The sequence below is a fragment of the Pinus tabuliformis genome, chromosome 9 (assembly GCF_031772625.1).
Source record: "Pinus tabuliformis cultivar Carrire ecotype Pingquan chromosome 9, CPIR1, whole genome shotgun sequence".
Lineage (NCBI taxonomy): Eukaryota > Viridiplantae > Streptophyta > Pinopsida > Pinales > Pinaceae > Pinus > Pinus tabuliformis.
The window spans coordinates 1882712163-1882736425 of NC_142307.1; the positions used below are offsets into that span (position 1 = coordinate 1882712163).

The following is a 24263-nucleotide window of genomic DNA, read 5'->3' on the forward strand; positions in this document are numbered from 1 at the left end:
CCTTGGCAATCTTGGTCTTCACCACAAGGGTTTCCAGGGTTTGATAATGTAATCCCTTGCTCGTTGAGAAAAGAACAGGCTTAGAATTGAGAGGTAAAAACTTATCAAAGCACTGATGCCAAATGCAGACAGAGAAAAAAAACTTTCATCTTCCATTTGCCTTATCCCCGTCCCAGATGCAACCGGCAAGTTTGATGAGCAATCTTGTAGAGCATCACTGCATAAACCCAGAAGTTTGATGAGCAGTCTAGTAGAGCATCATTTCATAAACCTAGATTACTTAGAAATGCATCAGGAAATCTAGTCAACAACTCAAATTGAGGAATAGATCCGGAGGAAGCATTTTAAGACAAGTTCAAATCCATTAATAACGAAAGGTTGCCGAGCTCAACTGGTATTTGTCCCATTAGAGAGTTGTGTGAAAGATCAAGTGATTCCAATGAGGTGACATTCCCAAGACTACTAGGAATTGGACCTATTAATGCATTAAATGAAAAATTGAGATATTTCAAACCTTGCAATTTGTTCAGATCAACAAGGATTCTTTGAGATAGTTCGTTAACAAAAAGATTAATGCTCATAGTCACATGAAGTGAATAATATAAACTAAGCTGGTTGGCATTCAATGCAACAGTCACAGTTTCTGAATAAAATCCACTTTCATTTACCCTTGAATGCTCGATCTCTTGATCAGCCTGCAGATGAACATCTTGGGGAATTGAGCCCGAGAAGTTGTTGCTGGAGAGGTCAAGCATATGCAAGGATTGAAAACCTAAAATCTAGTTTGGCAGAGGCCTGTGGAAATAATTATGGCCAAGTGTTGGGCATGGAATCCCTCCATAGCAGGTTTTGGGGCTCAAAGCCCAAGTTTTGGTCAAATATGTTGTAAAACTCCCCGAATTGTGGGCGCGGAGCGCGAAGTATACAATTGAGTCATAGGGTTGTTTGCCCTAAACATTGTATTGTAAATTAGTGTAAAGTCAGCCTACCCATGGTCCACGGACCATGGGATTGTATAAATAGAGCGAGGCTCTAAGTTATAAGGGGAGGTAGTTGATAGATGAGTAGTGCAGGAATGGTTCAAGTTTAGAGTAGAATTCTAGGTGTCTTGAGTTGTCGTAGTAGGAAGAGGCTTTGCAGCTGAGTGCACAGGGCAGTGTCGAGGTTGTAAGCATGATTGAAGATTAATAAAAGAGAAGTTGATTTCTATTCCTATGTATTTTTTGTGCATTATCCTCTTTATGTTTGTATTCGTTTATGTATTGTGTGCACTGATATAATTGATGAATATGCTGTAATAACCATAAATCTTATACACACGAGTTAAGTAATTGGTTAGTTAGAAAGGATCTTGGGTATTATACAGGTCGTGCCTTGAGTAGGGCTGCACGGAAGCTACACCGCAGGTCGCGAAGGGATCACAAGTGTGTGTAGAGATAGGACAGACTGCAGACATTCCTAGGGTGCGAAAACCTGGTTCTAACACCCTCCCATACTACTTCAGGTGAGACCTCAGTCCATTCTCCATGGACTGTTGTTGAAAGGGCCAATAGTACTAAGATTTTCTTGGCTAAATCACCTCTGAACCTGGGTTAGGCCCCACTAAGCCAACAAATGGTTTCGTTGCCAGGATTGGGATATGCATAAAGGACGTCTGATATTGTGCCAATGGAACCCTACAAAGAAAGAAATTAAAGAGTGGTTGGACAAGAAGATTCACAAGTTCGCAGCATAGGAAAATATAAATCCGTGAGTATCTAAGGAACAATAGTTGGATCGCTACTTGTACACTAAAATCCATGAAATTTTCTTTGCATCTTTTCCATCTGATCTGTATGAGTGGATCGCAAAGTTAGCAGACAACCAGGGAAGGTTTAGGCTCGACAAACCAATAGTGTGGACTCCGGAACTAGTGCGCAGACGAGAAGCCTTAGAAGATAAGATAGCATGATCTGTGGACCACTGGCTTGACTGAATAATAGGATTATTTATCACTGAGTTCACAGTAGACATGACCATCAGCTATAGCGAGGCAGAGCGACATTTTCTCAAGGGACCACGAGGTAAGTATATTAAATCTTTGAACACTTGAATTAAGATGTTATTAGGTGAAAAGTGGGTTATGCGAACAAATTAATGTTTGGGACTACGCGAAGCAGAAATATCTACAGAAGCGGAAGTAGTGAAGAATTAGAAAATAGTCCCTTAATTTCACACTTGCAGGAGAGTAGGGAAGAACTCACGAAGGTTTCTCTGAGAAGCGTAGTCAGTTTGATAAGGCAGTGAATTTCGCGTTTACCACCTCCACCCACACCGCCACCTGCTTCACCCCCCTCACCTCCATCTCCACCCACTCCACCTCTGCCACCCCCACAGTTCAGTATGGCGAGTGTGATCAAACTACCAGTATTTAGAGGAGTAGGGAATGAAGATCCGGACCAATTCTGGTTCGTAGTAAGAGTAGTATGGGAAGCACAGGGCATCGTGGATGATAATATCAAAAAGGCTACACTGGTGAGCGTGCTGCAGGATCATGCATTAACATGGTATATCAAGCATTCTAATGACCACCCGAACACAGGAATTGCAGAGATCCAGACTGCGCTGAATAGGGAATTTAGCAGGCCAAAATCAGAGACATAATCAATCATCGGGTTTAAGGAGATCGCAATGCTCCTGGGCGAGACCCCCTGGGATCTGGACCAAAGGCTGAAGAGTACAATCCGTGAAGCCAATATGACGTTAACAGATGCACAACATCACGCATGGTTTGTGGCCATACTTACACCACACTTAAGGATGGCACTGTCACAACAAAAACTTTCCACCCAGGCCGAAGCGTTGGAAATGGAAATGAGGTTGCATGACACCCCTACACAAGACCCTAGATTGGGAGTCCAATAGATCCACATGTAGTTACAGAATCTGTGTCTAGAAATGTAGAGTTTGAAATAGGATAGGGCACCTTGGCCAGAGGTGCATGAGGAAGTATGGTGCATAAAATGCAAAGGCTAGGGCCACAATAAAGATCACTGCCCAGTGTTCGCGAACTACTTGGTTGGAGGAGGACCAATTCCGTTAAGACCCGAGGCACAAGCGGGGTCGAGCGCGGCGTCTATGTTGTGGTGCGTGATCTACCAGATAGCATGAAAACATACCATGAATAATTGTCATCTGTTGCAGAAGTATACGCAGATGTCCTAATAGTTGTTTTGTAATTTCTACAGATCTGTAAGCCATGATGAATGCACCTGCCGAATCTATGAACTAATGATGGATCGGACTCCTACCTATAGGGTGTAGGACGAAACGTGAGCCCTCGACCCAAATGTAGGGATGGCACGCCCTGGGTTTCAAGGGCGTGGTCAGGGTCGAGGTGGAATGGGACCAGCAATGGGTCGTGGATAGATAATTTGTTACAATTGTAGAGGGCTAGGGCATTATGTCTACGATTGTATGAATTTGACTAGGATATCAAGTGGTACTGTAATCAGTTTGATCATGAGGCAGAATATTTCCCTTCGCTAATAGCAAAGATGCGTGAAAAGGCGGTACTCCAGCCCCCTCTGACCCAGAATTTACAAATGATGAGGTCTGAACTATGCGAACAAGACCCAAATGTAAACATGATGCTTAGGAGTGGTATGACAATAGGAGATGATAAATGGAAGCAGCCAGAAGAAAGCACATGGGTTCGCAAGGCTCCTACAAAGGAACCTGAGTTTGGATTAGAACGTGCGAAGGAGAAATTCATGGAAGCTAAGAAGAGCTTCATAGAGGCCTCCACTTCAAGTAGTAAGGATCAACTGGAACTAGGGATGGATCCTTCAATGCTCACTACCTTTCTGGAGACATGCATGAAACTGTTGCACGACAACAAGGCAATCAAAGGGCTACAAGAACTTATCACTAGGTGAGTGGGGTCAGGAGAACTGCACGTGGTCCAGAAGTTCAGAAAGCATGCATTGCACACATGAAGGGAGATGAGGTTGACTGCACAAATAGGTGAGTACGAAATGGATCAGGTAATCCTAGACTTAGGTTCGGATGCAAATGTACTACCAAATCAAATGTGGGAATGCATGGGCAGACCCGCATTGCAATGGTCCCCTATTTAGTTACGGATAGTGAACCAACAAAAGGTTTTGCCCATGGGAAGATTGCAAGGGGTGATAGTCGATATTGAAGTCGTGAGCACGCAGTTGGATTTTGAAGTGATAGAGATTGTTGATGACAACAATCCCTATCCCATGCTACTAGGAATAGACTGGGCTATCGATATGAATAGAGTTATAAATCTGAAGAAGTGCAAAATGAACTTTGAGAAAAATTCACTACGCGTAGTAGTACCACTGGACCCAGCCGAAGGAGCGCGATACACTGAACCAGTGCACGATGACGATAGTGATGACGATCTCGACTATATCTACAAGATAACTGCACAAGACGAGGATTGGGTGAATCTGATTGCAGATGGAAGGATTTTGTGGGAGCGCGAAAGCTCCCGCACGTCGGATTCAGACAAAGAGATAAAGTGATGGTAGAATCGGCCACACAAAGTAACAACACTAAACTGTAACATGATGATTAGATCATTGCGTTGCGTGACAACAGAGGCAAGGGAGCTGCCGACATATGATGGATTGTTAGAGGTTGATGAATTTCTGAGAAAATTTGAAAGTGCAGTACTAGAGCAGTAGCGGTTCGATGCGCTAAAGTGGGCACTGCATGCAACACCCGCACAATGGTGGGGTACGCATCAAGGAACTTTTGAAGATTGGCATAGATGTAGAAGAATGATGCACCTACGGTTTGGAAAACCCCAAGTATGACTAGTAGACAAATATGATGGACGAGATGATCCATGCATGCACCTCGCGAAATGGACTAAGGTGTATGGGGAAGAGCCACACCCCGAATGGGTGCACCTATTCTACCATACCCTGGACGTCATACCCATGAATTGGTATACGGAGATAGAGCTATGCCATCGTACGGTTGAATGGGATGTCTTGTGCGAGGGATTCTTGTTAACATCCACATTTGAAGATCGTTGGTCAGGTACTGTGGATGAGTCACTACAAGTAGTGAAAGCCGCTATCTTTAAAATACCATAGGAGCTAATGGAAGTTCTTCACTAAGAATGGGTAGTACAGTTAAGTAGCACACGAAGTGTTATAACATGAATGTTGAGGAGGATGATGAGGACCCACAGAACATTAACATTTCAAAAATAGAAGGCTCTCGTGAGATTGGCAAACCTTCACTTGAAGACCTCGAAATCATCGTTCCGCTAAAGACAAAGTAGGTCAACATTGGAATGGAGGCAGAACCAAAATATGCAACGCTTGGGGACTATTGGGACGATGCCACGGTCGATAAGGTCGCTGAGTTACTTCATGAATGCCAAGACCTGTTCCCGACCAAAATTACAGACTTAAAAAGGATTGTGGGCGATTTAGGGATGATGAAGATCACCCTGAAACCTAATGTGAATCCAGTTAAGCAACGACCTTACTTCTTGAATCCAAAGTATAAAGAAAAGGTCCGCGACGAACTAGACAAAATGCTCACAGCCAGAATTATTGAACCAGTGGAAGAATCCGATTGGGTGAGCCCTATGGTGGTACAGGAGAAAAAAGAGAAGGGAGAAATAAGAATATGCGTAGACCTCAGGAAGCTGAACAATGCTTATGTACATGATCCATTCCCAACACCATTCACAGATGAGGTACTAGAGAATGTTGGTAGTCAGGAAGCATACTTGTTCACAGATGGGTTCTCAGGGTACCATCAGATCAAGATCACGCCAGAATATAGGAGCAAGATGACCTTCGCAATAGAATGGGGAGTCTTTCAGTACACCATGATGCCATTTGGATTAAAGAATGCGCCAGCTATATTTTCGTGCATCATGGTAGCCACGTTCAAAGAATACATCCACAAATTTTTGGAGGTCTATCTGGATGATTGAATTGTTTTTGGATTAGTTAAGCACCATGTAGCAAGCTTACGTTTGATGTTGGATACTTGCCATCGACACCAGATTGTGTTGAACCTGAAGAAGTGCACATTCCTCATTCTCTTTGGAAACCTGCTAGGACATGTGGTCTACAAATAAGGGCTGATGGTGGACCCTGTGAAGATTGTCGTTATCCTCAATTTGGAAGCACCGTGAAGTCACTACAAGAAAAAAGGACATTGGTGACGGGTGAAAATGTCACCATAAGCTCAATGGTGATGGTCAAAAGAGCCTTCGTCACCAAAACCTGAATGTCACCAAAAGTGGCATCGCCAAAAGTATAGGTGTTGTAGTGACATTCAAAGTCCGTCACCAATAATGATTTATAATGATGGATAGTGATCGTCACTATTTCATATGAGAAATGGTGACGGACCATAGCCTTCGTCACCAAAAACTGAACATCACCAAAGGTGGTGTCACCAAAAGTATAGGTGTTGTAGTGACATTCAAAGTCCATCACCAATAATGATTTATAATGATAGATAATGACTGTCACCATTTCATATGAGCAATGGTGATGGACCATAGCCTCTGTCACCAAAGGTGGTGTTACCAAATGTATAGGTGTTATGGTGACATTAAAGGTCTGTCACGAATATTGATTATAATGATGGATAGTGACCATCACCATTTCATATGAACAATAATGATTTATTGTGATAGATCTTTCATGCCCGTCACTATTGGTGTATATATATGGTGATGTTCGTTGACCCTCACCAGAAGCTGCATTTCCATAAGTATAGGTGTTGTGGTGACATTCAAGGTCTGTCATGAATAATTACTATAATGACAGACATCGACCGTAACCATTTCATATCAACAAAAATGATTTATGGTTATAAACCTTTGAGGTTCGTCACTATTGATGCATATATATGGTGGCGTTCGTTGACTGTCACCATTTCATATTTTGGTGACGGTTGAAAAATGTCACCAAAGCTCATTCCATATGGATCAAAAGCCCATTCCATATGGATCATGTCAGGGCACGATGGAATCAAACACCAACCTCCTACTTGTAAAGCAGGTGCTCTTCGATTGAGCTAGCACCCTTTAAAGACTTAGACTTTTAAAATTAGACCTTGAAACTTCATAAATTGTAAATTATACTTCTTTCAATAAATTAAAGTCTCAACAATATTTTACTAAACAATCAAAGGAACATCGAAGCTACAGGTCCCTACCTAATAGTTATGGAAGTTATGCAAGTGGGTGGAGGGAAAAATAATTATGTATAAGAGAATTAATATGTTCAGTTGAATACTCAATTAGAAGTGAAAGTCTGAAGACATTTATAATCTATAAATGACCTATAACTAGAAAATGCACCAAATATTGCAAAGGGAATGTCATAAGTTGATAACATATGGAAGAAGAACATTGATGAAGACAGATGCAATATGTTATAGGTTGAGTGAAAGAAAAATCTCAATGTTGTTGTTGTTTGGTGTTTAGATCTTTGAATGATATCTAAACTTCTGTGCAAATGTAACATGGATCTCTAGAAACCATGAACGACATATGATAAAAAAAAAAATTATATATATATATATATATATATATATATATATATATATATATCCCCTTTACATAAACCAACATGCAATTTGGAATTTCACAAGTCCACACTCAAAACATGACAGCAACCAAAAAATAAAAGAAATTGACTTGGACAGAAAGCAATAGCTTCACCTTCATTCTTGAGTTGCTTCTGTTTATTTGGATTTGGCTCATGAAATTCTTTATCTGACAACGAATCAAAATCATCACTAGTATTAAATTCATCCAACATGGACTTTGTATATCCCAATAACATTTGCGTTTTTGTTGCCATGCCTAAAAACCATTGAGTTTCCTATTGATAGTAGAATAAGATGTGTGCTTGCTGCTCAAGAACACTTTCCTTATTAACCATTGTTACATGAAAAAAACAAAAGATACAACACAATATCACTGTACACAAAATCCCCTATCAAAATAGAATCATAACTTAGCAAAGAAGTCTAAAAGATGTTCTTAATTAATAAACTTTGTATTCGGAAATATTGTTTCTTTAGATTTAAAAGATTATGTTGTACAACACTTCTATCTATTTATCCAGGCAATTATATCATAGCATATGTCACATAGTAGCAATCTACAGTACCTAAAGTAAAAAGACAAATTTTCTCAAGAAAATAGATTTAGAAAAGAGATTTGAAAACTATAAGTTTGTCATCAAAGCTTTACTTAATTTAACAACAAACTAGTTGGAGTTTGAAAATCAAAATCATTCATAGGAAATGAATAGGACAATGGCCAAAGTCATTATTCATACAAATAAAGCTAGAGTCACTATTTCCATTGCAGATAACTGAAATTTGGGTAGTGGTCTAACAATTAGAGCTTATTTTCTGGGAAGACTCGTCAATACCATCATTTTTTTTCCATGGTCTATTGTGTCTCTAGGTCTAGATTAGATAGCTTTCCATTCTCAAGTTCTACCTTTCAAGTACTGATTTACGGCTCACGCTTTAAAACAAAATTCTACCACTCCATTTTATTTTGTTTTGTCAAGAGAATTGGCATGACCTTCACATCCTCTATTTTTACATAATCAATAACCATCCATCAATGATATAAAGAATAACAGATACACACCAAAGGCCAAAGATGTTCTTGTTGTATACCTATGTTCTAGGACTCATCTGACCTTATTGGTGCAAAGAGATCACTGTGAAAAAATAACATCCACGTGGAATTTAAAAAAAAATAAAAATCAAGCTCCAAGTAAAGCAATCAAAATATGAACATCATTTTAATCAATAAAATCTCTGACTTGAAATAAAAGTGGCCTAGAATTGAATTTTATATCAACCATGCCAAGTAACTAACATCGGGTGAGAAATACAATCCATGCATATTGGATTAGTGAAATAATTGATCTGGTAAAGCTAAAAAAAAGATGACTTAGAACTAAGACATGAGGTTGCCCTTTCAACCCCGTCATTAAATAACTTTTCATGTCACTTACCATTAAACTTCTTTTTCTACTGGGTGAAAGTGGTATTGTAACATTAACCTCTGATAGTCTGTTTCCACAACTACTTCTCAAGATCTGCTCCATTACCAACATTTGGGGCTAGATAAGATACATGCAAAAACCATCAACATGAAAATCAAATCTACATCCTTGTAAAAAAATGGGAGGAAAAAAAATATCCACAAATTGAAACAGACTGTAGGATACCTCATTCCTGCAACATGATTATCTTGTCATGAACAATAAAAAATAAATTAGGAGAAATGTAATTTTTGCCACATTTTGACAATGAAATTTTTTGCATATTCTATGAACAATTGATGAAAAAAGTCAGTTAAAGCTTTTGAGCATCAAGATTATAGTAAAATATAAAGGAACCACTCCGACACATATATAATCCTAAACATAAGTATCTATACATGTAAGTATTTATTGAGTACATTGTATTTTGTGAAAATATGGAAGTCAAATCTTTGAAATAACACAATTTATGGTACCACTACCTTATGAAGTCCATTCATTCGAGTATTTACGAAATCCATTTAGGAATTTATTCAAAGTTCAAAGTTCAAACAATTAACATGTAGCCTAAAAAAAATCAGATTTGAAAAGAAGATAACCCAAAGATGTAGAGTATATATCTCACGTTTATATATCCTAATTTCCAGACATTGAAATGAAACTTTTTAGCATACTATTGTGAATTCAGCCCAAAATGCTAGAAAAAAATATTGATGGTTATTTTGCTAATATAGAAGTTTTATACATGCATTTATTTAAACAGTTAGCTTGCAATGTCAAACATATCTAAGGATGCACACAACATGTTGCATTTTTAGCACTAGTGTGTGAACTTGAGACAACGAAGTCCAACTTTAATAGTTTGCCTACAATATGCACTAGTAGAATAGGTGAACAATAGTATTGTAGGTATCTGTTATGAATATATGTATTGTAGGCCAATAAGAGTATGGTTGGAACATTCATGTCCAACCCTTCCAATTTTGCCTATAATTTTCACTGGTCTAATAGGCGAACAATAGAACTGTAGGTGTGCATTCTGTATCACTTACCTAAATCCAACACCTTCAGCATATAAATTTCAAAGAATATGTCTAGAACTGGTAGGTAACTTGCAAAATGAAAGAGTTGTCTTGATTGTTTCTGGAGAATACTAGATTCTTACATTTTTCAATGTAAATTCATGACACTTTTCCAAGCTTAGATGGAACAAAAAGGAACCAAGCTAGAAGGTTATTTAAAGAATCCTTACTTAGCTAGGGCAAAATGTTAGCCCTTTTTTGTCAAAAAGCATAACTGTAAAAACTTTAAGAAATTTAGTGAAGAGACTATAAAAATGTTCTTATCAAACCACTAACATAAACAAAGCTAAGAAATATTGCTTTGTAGAAGAGATATTCATGGTAAAATTAACAAGAAAGTGACCTTTTAGCATAGTTAATGCACTAGTGCTCATGTCGTACTATCCCAGGGCATGCCAGGGACTACAGGGAGTGCTCATGTACATCTAGAGAAGAGGTGGGGAGACATCGAGCTATAGTCAGGAGGAATACAAGTGATGAAGGGCAGATACTTGAGGTACCCAACCTCTTAGATTATACCTTGCTACGGGAGCCTCGAAGAGAGAGTATTAGGACTAATGGATGTGGGTAGAGACAGATGCGGATGAAGTAGCAGAGAGTGCTACAATGTAGGAGTCCCCGAGCAGCACGAGGCTAGCAGGCTGTAATAGTGCGAGCCATAGTTGTAGTCACAAAGGAGCCCTAGCTGCAGTCATGAGGGGAGACCTAGACGTAGTCTTGAAGGAGCTCTAGCCACAGTAAAAAAGGAAGCCCTAGCTACAGTAAAAGGAAGCCCTAACTGCAGTCAAAAGGAGGCTTAGCCACAATAAGAGAGAGGCCTAAGGCATAGTCTAGAGAGAGGCCTAAGATGCAGTCACGAGAGGCATAAAGACATAGTCAAAATAGGCCAAATACGCAGAAAAAGAAAGGCTCTTATCTACAGCGAAGGAGGCCTTAATCCATTGCAAGAGGGAGGCCCATATCAACCATCAAGAAGAAGCATATAGCTGCAGTCAAGGAAGCTCTAAAGCAGCACTTAGAGAGGCCTTAGACATAGTCTAAGGGAGGCCCTAGCCACTACAAGAAGGATCCATAAGATAGCAAGAAAAAGGCCCTAGAAGCAATGTGGAAGTCTTATGTTTTGTTGTAGGTACAAGTGTGAAAGAGAGGTTGTTTTGAGTGTTGTTCTTGGGTGATCTTGTAGCGAGAAGGGCCAAAGTTTGAAGTTTAATATCACAGCAAGAAGAGGCATTCAACATGAGTTAGATAGGGTTGTTCTATAGCTATTCCAGGAAGACTGAAGGGTTGAAAAGAGGCTGAGTATCTTGCTTGAAGCTTCAACTAAAGGATGACTTAGCTTAATAAAGTTCATGATGGCCTTTTACAATCATATACTTATGAGTGAACCCAACTCTTATTATTGGGACTTATCCTAGTGTCCTGATAGGTGGGATATAGAGGACAAATACGATCTCCCTTTCTCCATTGCATTCCTCCCACCTTGAAAATCAAAAGGGGACATAATGAATTTCATATACACATACTTAATAGATATATATTCCCAATCTCTTGCCATCTACTAGTTGCGCCTTCTTGAGCTAGGCTCAAGCAATTAGTCAATCTAGAGCATGCATATCCCTACTTATTCTCCACATGCCTCTGGGTGGATCTCTCTATCCCTGTAGTGCTAGTAAAATGGTTTGGGTATGGTAAGGGCTGCTAGCTAGTTTTTTGAACCTTTGTATTTACATCTATTTTTGCCTGGCCTTACCCTACTCTCATCTCTATGTATTCTCAAATTAAACCGACTACACAATTGAAAACTTTGTTCTTGTGTGGTATCTCAAAATACTTTTCAAACATAAAATTACAACATACTGTCACAAGGAGACTAATCATGGTTTAATAGATAAAACTTGAAATCTTACATTAACAATTTCCTTTTATGTGATGCTAGTCTTCTGCCAAGGCCTTGGAACCATGCCTAAAGTGGTGTACTACATGACTGGGGGTTTGCATTGCCAGTAAACTTAATTATAAATAATTATGAGAACAAGATAGCATTGTTTATATACCAGATTTCTTAAATTAAAGATTAGATTCCTATATGAATTACAGTGCACTAATAGAAACATAAATAGTTTCCAACAAAAAGCACCCAAAAAGGCAGAAAAAGTCATAGGAGGCACTTATTTCACTTCTTTGGTGCTGGTCTTTGAAGACCTCCACCACCATCATCACTTCCACATTCATCCTCCTGCACCTCAAGAGTTGTAGGTACCACTCTACCCCTATTTCTTGAAATCTCTCTGATAGGAGTCTCTGTAGCCTTCTCAGAACAAGGAACCATAAGTGGATTGGTTCTATGAGGCATCATCTCCTCACCACTTTCAACAGCTTCCATCGTCAACTTCCAATCTTTAAAATCAAACTGAAAAACAAATTGGCTATAAGAAGCTTCTCCAGATGCCATTTCTGTAGCTCTGGGAGCATTTTTGGAGACAACAAAATGTTTTCATTTTCATCGATATTTATTTCAACTCTACTGTCCTTTACTAGAAATGATAATGCAAATATGTTTTCTACTGTCTGGGAAAATTATATTATATTTAGAACAAAATTCTCTAATCTAGCTTGCTTTTGTTTTTGAAAAATGTTAAATATGCTTGCCATATTCTTGTCTATTTCTGATTTTTCATCTTCCGGGGACTCTTTCACTGCTTCAGGTCGAGTGCTTTATGTCAGCTTAGTCTGTTTTCTCTATGCTATAGATTTCCTTTGCTTGGGTTCATTATCCATTGGTCCAAGCATAGTGCAAATTCCTGCCACATCCTGGAAAATAGAAGTAGCTAAAAGCCCAATATTTCTCCATGATATTTGGGTTTGATCATCATTTCCCTCCAAAGACCAACTTCCATATGCCTAGTCACTATAGTTTCTTAAAATATCACTACTAATAAAATCAACTGGAGTATCACCATCATTGTTTTGTGATCTGTTAACAGTAGCAAGGAGTGTGGATGTGAGATCAAAGAGTGTATCAACATTTGTAACTTGCTCACAAAGTCTTTAAACAAAATTGTGCAAGCTTTCCACTTTGCTAATTATAGCCTCAAATTTGCCAGATTCTGCTTTTAAAATATTTTCTCTCTCCTCATCAATCGAAGTCTTGAGGGGATGATAATGGCACCTTAATATACAGTGTTGCACCATACTCTGATTGTTACCACTGCATGCAGTAGCATCCTCTTTCTCTCTCGAGGGCTTACTGTGGCCTTGTTGTGATCCTTTTACCCCACGAGAGGAATCTTCCAGTGCCCGAATCAATGTTTATTCCTCTTTAACTCTAGCTTTGGTACCAAGCCTTCTACCCATCCTTTCTATCACCTGCTTTTGGAGTTGATAGAAATGAAAATATTCAACCAAATTTGGAAGGAAGGGCTTGAAATTGAGATTTATGATTGAAGAACTGCCATGAAATGGAAAGAGAGCAAGAAAATATTTTTTTGTTGCATTTAAATGAGGGAGGATAGGGAGTTTTGATTTCCCCTACCCTGAGAAGTCTGCTTTGTAATAGAAGAGGGATGAAGGCCCACTACAGTGGATATAAAGTCCCAAGACATACGCATTGTCGAATGAAATGCATAGGTGCAATGTGCCAATTAAGTGTGAGGATTGGGAGAAGTGACACATGTGGGAGAGTGGCCATATTATTGAAGAATTGTTTACATTGAGGAAGGACACCATTTGAATATGGTAAGAATGTCAATTCTAACGTGGAGAGTTTCCAACACCACTTTCTCATCTACATGAGGGAGTTTACAATTTGTATATCTTTGTCTTAGTCCCATGGTGAATATATTAGTGTGAGGATCCACTATTTCATGATCCATATGTTGGATGCTTTGTTGAACTTGAGCTTTATAAGGAAATCTCTTTAGATATCCAAAACGTCTCAAAAATTTATTTGAACAATTATTGTCTTGCAACAATGTTTATTGATGATAAATTGCTTGGTAATGTACACATGCAAAGAAGAGTGTGACTGATGGCATGGATACTCTGTCTTTCAGGTTGAAATGGCCACCTCTAAAGATAATATTTGGAATATCCTTTGAGACTTTCTTTGAGATGGCATCCAAGAAGTTGGAGTGAAGACATCAAGGAACTCTATATTTTGACATATCCCAGTTGAATCACCAAACATGCAAGAGAAACTAAAACTAAGGGTTATATAAGTAATAGCCCTAGTATATGGGAAATTCAGTCTTTTAGAGGATTATTTCTACATTTAATAATTGGATGAGGATGAATATTTCCATTACACTACATGTTGTTATTGATATGTTTAGACATTTTGGGTGAACACTTGGCCCATCTTCAAGAACATCCAATAACGTTCGAGTCCAACACAGATTTAAAGAGATCATTTATCAAATTAGTTGTCCAGCTATGAAAGACAATCAAGTTTTCGAAGAGATACATCGTAGTACTATCAAAGCAAATTGTGGACCATGTTAGAAAATGGATCAAAAAGGTTTTTAGAATGTTTTCTAAAATTTGACATTTAGCATTGTCTTAGCATTTTCTTATCAACTTTCATGGAGGAAAAAAGTGACAATAATGGTAGCCACTAGAATGAGAAACACAATGAATTAGCAAAATGTAATATGTTACTATAATGACACATGGGAAGATGCTTATTACTCTCAGCGTGCTTGTACAGGAAAAATAGTTTTTGCCTTTGAGTATAGTTGGTGTATCGTAATGTAGCGGTTGTTTCCCTGCTGCAATAAAACAAACATATTTCCATCTCAAGGTGAAAGAATAACACCAGTATATCTTTGAATGATATGGGCTGTGTTGTGCTCAACAGCTAGGAAAGTCTCTATCGGTCATAGTGCGATGAAGTGATGGGTTCAGGTTTCCGTGCCCGTGCTGTCAAAGTATATCGATACAAGTGATGAAAAAACATATGTTTAATTCCCTGGAACATATCTTTTTTTCATTACTTGTCCAGGATAAATCCATGGCCATAGTTGAGAAATGTAATCAAAAGAAAATAAATATGTAATTTATTTAAACAAATGTGGTATAAGCGGAAAACATATGCACCAAATTACAAAATGTGAAAGTCAAAGTTCTGTATAAAAGTTTTAAACTAAAAAAAATTCAAACAGTTTCCAAGAAGTTTAACGAATGCAACTACCCAGCACTCATCCAATGGTCATTCGAGGAGGGTTGAAGCCATCCATCAATATGAAGAGATCTATAAAAGCAAACATGGACTTTGAAGAAGGGATCCCTGATTTTTCATACCCAAATGTTGCCTAATTATTGAGCAAGGGCCTGACGAGTTAGTGAGGGTTTCCCTTTTGTTTTTGTTTCAATCTATTTTCATGCTTATATTTTTTCTAATATGATGTCATTAGTGGACCTTAATATACGGCGCTGCACCATACTCTGATTGTTACCACTGCATGTGGTAGCATCTTTGTTCTCTCTTGGGGGCTTACTGTGGCCTTGTTGTGATCCTTTTACCCCACGAGAGGAATCTTGCAGTGTTTGACTCAATGTTTCTTCCTCTTTAACTCTATCTTGGGTACCAAGCTTTCTACCCATCCCTTCTATCACCTGCTTTTGGAGTTGAGCGCAATGCAGAAATTCACCCAAAGCTAGAAGGAAGGGCTTGAAATCTATGTTACTAGAAACCAGAAGGGGGAAATGGAATGAGAAATGACAACGAGACAAAAACGGAGTTTGGAGAGTTCACATTCAAGAAACAAGGAGAGATAAAAACAAGACAAATATGAAACATACAACCAAGCATTTGTTTCACATTCAAGAAACAAGGAGAGAGAGAAAACAAGAAAAATATGAAACATAAAACCAAGCATTCATCATTAACATTCTCGAATACTATGGTTCATAGGTAGTTTCTCATAGGCTTTAGCTGCTCACATTGGCCATTCCTTAATACTTATAGTGATCAACAAAGCTTACATTTCTCACATAAGCCATTCTTGAATACCCATGTTTGATCCTCTAGGCTGGCAAATACAATAGTAAAGAAACACTTGGCACCGAATTCAAGTTTGATTTAGCCTTCACATTTTCTAGATGAGTACATGATCCCACATACATTGTATATATTCTTGGATGTGACATGAGTGGAACTCAAATTTGGGATCTATTGCATCATTTTCCACACAGTTATTGGGTTATTGTTTTCATGGTTGGGTAACAAGATGGTGGAGATTGAGTTGATCTGCATTGGATATAGAGCCAAAAATAGAGGGTTGTATTGAACTATTGCGACTTGCAGAACCATAAATACTACAACATGTGTTTGAACACAAAATCTAAATAGAAAACTTTCAAAAATTTATCTTTAATCCATTATAATAGAAAACTAATCTTTATATTAATAAAAATAATATATTTTAAAAGTATAGTTGAACTAGATATTAAATTGCTAGTTTGTGAGAAAAAAAATTAACTAAATTATTTAACTACTAATTTATAAAAATATATATAAAATATCTATACACATTACTAATTTATAAAGGAGATTTGAACCCTTTAGGGTGTTGGTATATCTGAAATTAAGATGGATCTAGGATAGTATATATTATCTACCATAATTATTGTTAAAGTGTATAATGGCTATCTCATATTTGTATTTGCATTGATTAAATGATTATTATATGTAGTCATGTTTTATATTAATTATTTTAATGCATCATATATATGGTTTTGTATAGTAAATTTATTTTTATGTTAAATTTAGATATTCTTTCTTGATATTAGTTATTTTTTATTAATTTTCATTTTATTCTGTTGGATCCATTAAAATTTGTTATCTAAGTCAATGTTTCCAATTAACAAGTGTGATTGATCAATATAAATAAGTGAAATAAATTATTAAATTGTGATTTTTTTTACTTTCTTGTGGTTATAACATACCAAACCATTCATTTTTAGTTGTTAAATATGAATATGCTAAACTAACTTTAAAAAATGTTATCACCCATGGTTAGAACTTACCAAACCATTCTTTTTTAGTCCCTAGATTTGTTTATGTTAAAATAACTTTTGAAAAAATGCTATGGCCAATAGTTTTGTTATATTCCATGGTTTTGTACTTTATATTCATTTAATTTTCTAGTTTTTGCACATGGTTTTGTTAGATTCCATGGTTTTGTATTTAATATTTATTTAATTTATTAGTTTTTTCTCATCAATTTTATTTTATAAATTAAAACAAGGGAGAGAGACCTTGAAATCTTGAAAATAAATGTCATAATCTAGGTATTTTATTCTAGGCCCCTCTTAATATATTTTTGGTTGTTAGATTTTTGTGCCAAGAGACCCTTTCCACTTGGGGAATATGTTATAATATTTGGCATTTTAACTCAGTCAAAATAAAACAAAACCAAATCAAATAAAAAAATTAAGAAACATAAAATTCTCCAGTACATAGTTTTTTCTTGCCCATGGTTTTTTCCCATGGTACTCCTAACCCATGGTTTTTGTCCATGGTATTTTTATGCAATGTAACCTATTCAAAGGCTAATAACTAAAGCAACCTAGATCCATTTTAACTATGGATCAAGCGTTGAGAGGATCAAATCTCTTCACTTAAAGAGGTTTGTAGTGAGAGAGAGAGAGAGAGAGAGATTTAATCTCTCTTGATGCTCGAGAGAGATAGATCTACGTTGGTTATTTATAAATGAAGAGGAGTATTTTCTTGTAGTAGTACTCCTATTTGTTTTGTATTTAAAATTTATTAAGTGATGGATTTCTATTTTGTATTTTGATTTTTGGGACTTGTTTATTTTTATAAATTTACAATTATTTCTATCACTATTTTTATGTAATTAGGAAACTTTCCATATTTATCATAGTTGAAATTATGTTTGTATTATAGACATATTAATCAATAGCTTGTTGCTCTTAAGCTTTATTATTGCAAATTACCTAACATAATCTCTTTTATCACCGATGAAAAAAGTATTTATGGGATAAAACTATTAATGGGATGGATAATAGATAATTATTATTTTTTATATATGAAATTAATGTCTCTGGTTGATGATATTTAATATTATATATAGTCTAATAGTTGATAAAAGTTTCTATAGGATGGTTTTATCAAAATCCTTTTCCAATCATTTGAGAGGTTATAAACCAGAGCAATGGCAAAAAAAAATATTGTGTCCCAATGTTTATATAAAATAATTAATTAACTAGAAAAATTAACTAAATTATTTAACTACTAATTTATAAAAATATATATATAATATCTATATACATTACTAATTTATAAAAATATATATATAAAAACCTTATACATTTAAATTTATAATTTTATATAAAAATACATATTTTAAATATTAGATACAATCACTAAATCCACTTTTAAATAAAAGCAACACAAAAATAACAAAAGAAAAATTGTAAAAACTTAACCATACATTGGTACACATCAATGGCTACAATTATAAAAACAACATAACTTCAACTAATAAAATCCCTAAATAGTCAATGTTGTTGAATATATATTAAACACTATTCCAAGTTGTTTTCACTAGGGAGAACACCCAACCTATTTGCAACAAACCTTCCGTTAGCACCTAAGCTATATATGGTTCACTTCTAAACATAGACTATGAAAATGCCTTCAAAAACTATCCAGAAAACCAATGTCTTTTATGATTCATGTCAATGTCCAATCGGGAAGAGATCCATATTGCAAATAAACTCGATTAACGTTTTCCATAAAACATTTTCAAGAAACGAACCATTTTTTGAAAACCCAGTTTCTTGCATTAAAAAACAAAAACTACCATATAAAACACTGTTTTCCGTACCGTTCCATTTTTTATACGGGTTTTTTTTTCAGAAACGAAGACTTCCATTCTTTTCTGGTAACGGAGCTTGAAATTGAGATTTCCGATTAAGAACTACTATTAAATGGAAAGAGAGAAAGGAAATCTTTTCATGTTGCATTGAAATGAGGGAGCGCAGAGAGTTACCCTGAGAAGTCTATGTTGTTGTTTTTTCTGCTGTTTTCTGGTGTGGTATACTACCAAACTACTATTTTTGTAATTTTTGGTGTGGTATACTACCAATCTACTATAAAATTTCAGTGTATATTTAATATAAATTTCATTGCCAATATAGTAATTGTGGGGCTAGTTCATTTGAAACTAAATTCTTAAAAAACAAAATCCAAATAATCTAATTTCAGGTGAAAAAGTTGGTAAATTGTTTGAAGCAATTGAAATGGAGGAAGGAATTAAAGGAGACAAAGAGTACCTGTGCAAGTATTTTCTTGGGCTCTTGAAAAGAGACCAACACTTCTGATCCTTCCATCATGGTCCAAGTTTTCCCAGTGAAAAATAGATCCATGCTTTGTGAGCAAGCCATTGAAGAGATCCTCCTCAATCTTATTTCTCAATGCATCCAAATTCAACCATGAAACAATAACTGCCAACGAATTACTGCAATATTTCATGTGAAAATATACAACAAATTTGCAAATCAATTCTAAGAATGGCCATCCATCTAAAAACCCTAAAAATTGATCCAACTACCTATACCTGTTTCCATATAGCCACAGATCAGATTGTACTGTGCCCATGGTCTTTCCTTTTTTTTTCAACTACTCAACATACATTTCATGAGAAAATATAAAACAAATTTGCAAATCAATTCTAAGAATGGTCATTGATCTAGAAACCATAAAGATTGATCCAACTACTTGTACCTGTTTCCATATAGCCACAGATCAGATTGTATTGTGCCCATGGTCTCTCCTTTTTTTTTCAACTACTCAACATTCATTCGAATACACTAAGGCAAGGAAGAAAACTTGTTCTGGTCTTTCCTTTTTTTTCAACTACTCAATATTCATTCAAATACACTAAGACGGGGAAGAAAACACAACATAATGGTCTTTCCTCCTTTTTTAACTACTCAAAATTCATTTGAATACACTAAGGCAGGGAAGAAAAGGCGACAAAATGGTCTTTCCTTTTTTTTCAAGTACTCAACATTCATTCGAATACACCAAGGTGGGAAAGAAAACACGACAGAAATTAAATTTTAAATTTGGATTATCGTTAAATTTTTTTAATTATAATTATTTATTTTTTTATAAATTTTAAAAACATTCTATTTTATGAATATATCAAAATGTATGGAATGTATATTTTCTTATCTTATTGTATACTCATTTCAAAAAATTATATTTTTTATTTTTCAAAATTACAAAATAATTAACCATGTTGTAAGTTGTAATTTTAAACAAATTCAGATTTGGATTTTATATAATTAAACAAAAAAAATATAAATATTTTTTTATTAATGTTTAATTATCTAATACTAATATTATGGGTTTCCATTTTATTTAAACAAATGAGATTTGATTTTATAATTATTATGTCAAACTTTAAACCTAAAAATTAACTTTTAACAATGCAATCTTTTATAACCAATTTGGATGTAGTTCATTGTTATGGCAGTAAAAAATGAATCTCATGAGTCAATTTGGTTGTAGTTCATTGTGATGGTAGTAAAAAATGAATCTCATGAGCCTCGTCCCACCCACACATTGGTATAGTTCCACCCAAGGAACCATTGATCTTTCTCCATGAATCGGTAATATTGTACCAAGAAGTACCATAATGTATGGCATTTCTATTTCCCACAATTGAAAAAGCACCATAAATCCTTCTACATGAAGAAGTACCATAATGTATGGCATTTCTATTTCCCACAATTGAAAAAGCACCATAAATCCTTCTACATGAGAATTTTTCTTCTGTATTATTGAACTAAACATGGCAAAGGAAAGACTTTCATGTGGCAACAAGAATTTCCAAAACCCTCATCCCCCCCATCACAATATATCTTAGAATACGTCATGTTGGAGTGTAGTATCCCTAGTAACCATATAGGAGTGTAGGGGAACACAACCTCAGAGTCAATGGGAAGCCAAGGGCAAAGGTTTCTGCAACTAAGAGGGATACCTTGATTACACGGATGTGGCTTTCTAAGCTTTTTCATTAATCAAATGTATATTGGAGGGGGAATTCAGCCATTAAAAAATGCTTGATTGAATTTTCATATACAAGGGTTGATTCTACTTCAAATTTTGATACTTTGTGTTTACTCACTTTAATGTCATTATATATAACTAATAATTTGCAAGTCCTTGTCTCATTTGATCTCATTTTATTTCAATTTTGAAGTGACTAAGCTTTGAACCCCAAATCCTCATAGCTAAGATTTACAAAGTATGCATTGCCTCATTTCCTCTCATTTCACTTTAATTAAATGGAGCAACTATGCCTTAGCCCCAAATGCACACAACTAAGCTTTGCACACTACAGAATCCTCTCTCTCCCTGGTATTGCACTTGGTTTAGATATACTTTTCTTAGAAGAGAAGCAATGTCTCACTAAATACCTTACATGTTAACTTATCATCTGATCCCATTACATTTTCCAAGCATTGAGGACATTAATAAAATTTTGAAATTCAATTTCACACTCATTTGATGTAATCACCATGTTCCATCAATTTTAGGTAAACTCTACAAATAAATGTAAGTAATTATTTTGATGTTTTTCATTCATTCTAAATTAGCAAGTGAGAAAATTTCAGATGCATCCTTATTTCTAAAGTACAATCATCCAAAAAAACTCAACAAAGACTAAAGAGAGGTTAAAACCTATATGGAGTGAAAAATATTGTTGGTGTCCTCCAAAATAACACTACTTTCAGAAGATGGGTTTAGATTTTACCACAAATGCAAGAACCAAAGTGAGAAGTTTATTTTAAAGTTTTTATAACATGATATATTATAAAAAAAAATTGAAGCACAAAATACAAAAAAGTTTTGTATCTAGTATCATTCTAGATAGAGAAAAGTACTTGTTAGGCTATCTATGACATGAGTAAGAATTGCTAGTCACCTACTTTCAAAATAATCATGGACATTTAAATATTAAAAAAGGAATTGATTAGGCTACCTATGACTAAATAAGATTTATTCCCCACCTTTACAAAATATCATGTACATTTAAGCTATCATATTTTATCAACATCCTTTCTATGATGCAACACGTTACAACTTTCCATTATATTTATGCATTATATGAGTTGATGTACTTGTAAGGTGCATAAATTCCAAAATAATTGTCCAAATGCCCATGCTTCCACTAAATTAATTGTTTAAGTAAAATACACATTCTATTGTAGGAAGCATGCATCAATCAAACATTTCTCTACTCATAGTTTACAAACCCACCAATTTTTTATACACAAACACATTCAAGACTAATCCACAATAACAAACAATGCTCAAAACAATATTCTTCATCAAAAATCTACCAATGCATAAACAATGACGAGACAAGAGACACATAGAATATGCGATTAACCAGGGCCAAAACCTCTCCAACATGAGAGGAAAATCCAAACAAGATCTTCTTCTTATATAGACTTCAATTGATGAATACCAAGACCATGGCATAGACACTTGACTCAATGACCTCTCCAAGACCAAGTCACAAGCCCCCTTGATTCAACTTCCTTATTTTTCCTTGAGTCAACGATGATCAAGCTTCTTCCTTCAATAACTCGACTATCCTTGAAATTCTAGTTCCATGGATCAGATCTGTAGTTCTTGGCCCTCTTCCATAAACCCTAAAATGTGTGGTTGACTAACCTTTTCAAACTTGATCTTCTTCACTTGGATGATGGTATGAACTCTTATTATAATTCGGTGTGTAACCTTTCTTATCTTCTTCCTTGATTCGGCTTCTTGGACAACAACAAGATCTTCGACCTTTTCTGTAGTGGATAGTTCTTCCTTCCTTCGCATGTGTGGATATATTAGCCCTAAAATAGACCCATAAACAACACCAAAATCTTCTCTCTTTGTTTCCTTCTCTTGGTTTGTTATCTTTGCACTTCTTATTACAGACTTAACCAAATTTTCTTGTCCACAAATGGCAGATGAGCTTCCCTATATATAGTGTTTTGTCCATCAAAAACACGTGCTAGGAAGTGTTAAGGAGTGCTAGGGGAAACAAGGGAGAAATAGGTGAAAATAATGCATGCAAATGAACGATTAAGATTTTGTGACAGGAAGTGTTAATGAGTTCTAGGTGTGCTAAGGAGGGAGTGATAAGGTATGCTAGGTAGTGTTAAGGCATATTAGAAGCCATGGAAACATGCCAAGATGTGTCAGGTGTTAGGGTGTGTCAATTGTTGTAGGGAAAAGTATCCGATTCGGATGACCCTATCCCACTCTAAGGGTGATAGTACCTCAGCAACAACTGTAAAGAAAACTACTTAAGGTTTACTTCTTTATGAAAGCAAGAGAGAATGAAGAAATGCACTAACCATTGCCTTGCGCTTAATGTCGAATCCAAACTCTTCTCTTTGCTTGCTTTCTCCCAGCTCCTTGCTCTTTTACTGGCCCAGCTACAATGAGATCCTGTAAAATAACAAAGAAGGAAACTACAAGAAGCATGCAATCATAACTGATTCAAGGATTAGCATAAATCAAATATACAATTATCACAACACATCATTGAAACAAATGTATATAGAAGAACCTCAATAGCTTTTATTAATAGAAGAAGTAAAGTTCTGAGAGTGTTACAACCATTGAAGGCCCCAATCCAGCAACACCTCCCAGCAGAAAGAATTTCTCCTCTTCACCTCCTTCAAGCAATCACCCAATAGTTCTATAGTGAAACCAACAGCATATCATTACTTTGCACAAAATTCTAGCCTCCTGAGCTCATAGGAGAGAGCTCAATATAAAGATGAATTGAGAAAGGATGAGTCAGCTTGCAACTGATGTGTAGCTACCTTGTGTCCTCTCTCTCTTCAGTTGATCTTCAGTTCTTGAGTCCACTTGGAGAACCTTGCTTCCACTTGGAGAAACAGAGCCTCTGACTCATCACAAGGCGAAATCCCTGATCCAAGTGTCATTTTTGGAAGATTCCAAAGCAATGACTCAGTGTGCCACTTGTCCCATCTCGCTCAGCGCAGGTGGCCTTTGTTCTACCTGCTTTGCAACGTAGGTACACCATGGAGGAGTTGAGTT

General features: G+C 36.1%; 1 pseudogene; it reads right to left on the minus strand.

Annotated features, from left to right (window-relative positions):
- Window positions 1-18: 18 nt before the first annotated feature.
- Window positions 19-12605, minus strand: LOC149156438 (uncharacterized; annotated as a pseudogene).
- Between the last annotated feature and the right edge of the window lie 11658 nt (window positions 12606-24263).